The sequence below is a fragment of the Caretta caretta genome, chromosome 6 (assembly GCF_965140235.1).
Source record: "Caretta caretta isolate rCarCar2 chromosome 6, rCarCar1.hap1, whole genome shotgun sequence".
Classification (NCBI taxonomy): domain Eukaryota; kingdom Metazoa; phylum Chordata; order Testudines; family Cheloniidae; genus Caretta; species Caretta caretta.
In genome coordinates this window covers 102,243,313-102,246,335 of record NC_134211.1, presented here as the reverse complement: position 1 = coordinate 102,246,335, position 3,023 = coordinate 102,243,313, and positions in this window count along the sequence as shown.

Sequence of the window (3,023 nt, the reverse complement as noted above, 5' to 3'; positions counted from 1 at the left end):
GCCCCCACTGCTTCCCTTGGAAGGCTGTTCCAGAACTTCACTCCTCCGATGGTTAGAAACCTTCCTCTAATTTCAAGTCTAAACTTCCCGATGACCAGTTTATATCCATTTGTTTTTGTGTCCACATTGGTATTGAGCTTAAATAATTCCTCTCCCTCCCTGGTATTTATCCCTCTGATATATTTATAGAGAGCAATCATATCTCCCCTCAGCCTTCTTTTGGTTAGGCTAAACAAGCCAAGCTCCTTGAGTCTCCCTTCATAAGACAGGTTTTCCATTCCTCGGAGCATCCTAGTAGCCCTTCTCTGTACCTGTTCCAGTTTGAATTCATCCTTCTTAAACATGGGAGACCAGAACTGCACACAGTATTCCAGATGAGATCTCACCAGTGCCTTGTATAAGGGTATTAACACCTCCTTATCTCTACTGGAAATACCTCGCCTAATGCATCCCAAGACCACATTAGCTTTTTTCACGGCCATATCACATTGGCGGCTCATAGTCATCCTGTGGTCAACCAATACTCCGAGGTCCTTCTCCTCCTCCGTTACTTCTAATTGATGCGTCCCCAGCTTATAACTAAAATTCTTGTTATTAATCCCTAAATGCATGACCTTGCACTTTTCACTATTAAATTTCATCCTATTACTATTACTCCAGTTTACAAGGTCATCCAGATCCTCCTGTATGATATCCCGGTCCTTCTCTAAATTGGCAATACCTCCCAGCTTTGTATCATCTGCAAACTTTATTAGGACACGCCCACTTTTTGTGCCAAGGTCAGTAATAAAAAGATTAAATAAGATTGGTCCCAAAACCGATCCCTGAGGAACTCCACTGGTAACCTCCCTCCATCCTGACAGTTCACCTTTCAGTATGACCCGCTGTAGTCTCCCCTTTAACCAATTCCTTATCCACCTTTCAATTTTCATATTGATCCCCATCTTTTCCAATTTAACTAATTCCCCATGTGGCATGGTATCAAATGCCTTACTGAAATCTAGGTAAATTAGATCCACTGCGTTTCCTTTCTCTAAAAAAATCTGTTACTTTCTCAAAGAAGGAGATCAGGTTGGTTTGGCACAATCTACCTTTTGTAAAATCTTGTTGTATTTTGTCCCATTGACCTCAATGTCCTTAACTACTTTCTCCTTCAAAATTTTTTCCAAGACCTTGCATACTACAGATGTCAAACTAACAGGCCTGTAGTTACCCGGATCACGTTTTTTCCCTTTCTTAAAAGCAGGAACTATGTGAGCAATTCTCCAGTCATACTGTACAATCCCTGAGTTTACAGATTCATTAAAAATTCTTGCTAATGGGCTTGCAATTTCGTGTGCCAATTCCTTTAATATTCTTGGATGAAGATTATCTGGGCCCCCCGATTTAGTCCCATTAAGCTGTTCGAGTTTCGCTTCTACCTCAAATATGGTAATATCTACCTCCATAGCCTCATTCCCATTTGTCATGCTATCATTATCCCTAAGATCCTCATTAGCCTTATTAAAGACTGAGGCAAAGTATTTGTTTAGATATTGGGCTATGCCTAGATTATCCTTGACCTCCACTCCATCCTCAGTGTTTAGCGGTCCCACTTCTTCTTCCTTTGTTTTCTTCTTTATGTGGCTATAGAACCTTTTACTATTGGTTTTAATTCCCTTTGCAAGGTCCAACTCTACTTGACTTTTAGCCTGTCTCACTTTATCCCTACATGTTCTGACCTCAATAAGGTAGCTTTCCTTGCTGATCCCACCCATCTTCCACTCCTTGTAGGCTTTCTGTTTTTTTCTTAATCACCTCTCTGAGATGCTTGCTCATCCAGCTTGGTCTACAACTCCTGCCTATGAATTTTTTCCCCTTTCTTGGGATGCAGGCTTCCGATAGCTTCTGCAGCTTTGACTTGAAGTAATCCCAGGCCTCCTCTGCCTTTAGATCCATAAATTCTTCAGTCCAATCCACTTCCCTAACTAATTTCCTTAATTTTTGAAAGTCAGCCCTTTTGAAATCAAAAACCCTAGTTGCAGATTTATTTGTTTATCCTTCCGTTCAGTTTGAACTGAATTAGTTCATGATCACTTGAACCAAGGTTGTCCCCTACAACCATTTCTTCTATGAGGTCTTCACTACTCACCAAAACCAAATCTAAAATGGCATCCCCTCTTGTCAGTTCAGCAACTACTTGATGAAGAAATCCATCAACTATCACATCTAGGAAAATCTGAGCCCTATTATTACTAGCACTTGGCCTCCAGTCTATATTTGGGAAGTTAAAGTCTCCCATGATCACACAGTTTCCATTAGTATTTACATGTGCACCTTGAGGCTAGAATTTGGCCCACAGAATGAGAGAGAATTCTGTGAACTTCTTGACCTAAATTCTGCTCTTAGTTATAATTAAAGTTGTCCAACTTCCTGGGGATCAGACTGAAACCAGAATTAGACTCCTTAAGGCTGGGCCTTTTACTGTTTCTGGAAGACTTTCAATAGTTAATTCTCTGCAAATACAAAAATTACATTCTCATATTTACTAGGGTTTAAAATCCACTTGCAGGAGTCTCACAGGCTCCCCAAGTTACTTCCTTTTAATCCCCAGGCTGACCAATTCCTTAGACGTCTAAACTACATTCACATTGCTTAACTTAGTGTTGTAGGTCTAGAGATCCTGGGTCTTGCTCTGTATCACCCACTGAAGTCAATCTATTGGATTGGGCCCTGTGCTTTGCTTAGCATGAATGGCCTTTTTCCATTTTATCTTCGGGGTTTGTACTGTTGTCTATCACCATAGTTCCTGACCACTGGGCACCCTGTGAGTGGTGGGGCTGAATTACTTTATGCCCTGTGGCAGTCTGGACGTGTTCTGTTGTTTCATGCTGATGGTAGCCTATGCAAAACCTGGAGGCTATACTGAACCCTTTTCATGGCACTAGTGGAGACTTCAACACTTGCTCTACTTGGCACCATAGAATGAGAAACTCTTGCTGTGTTCAGTGCTGAGGATTGAGGCTCGAGCTTGAAAGGCAAAG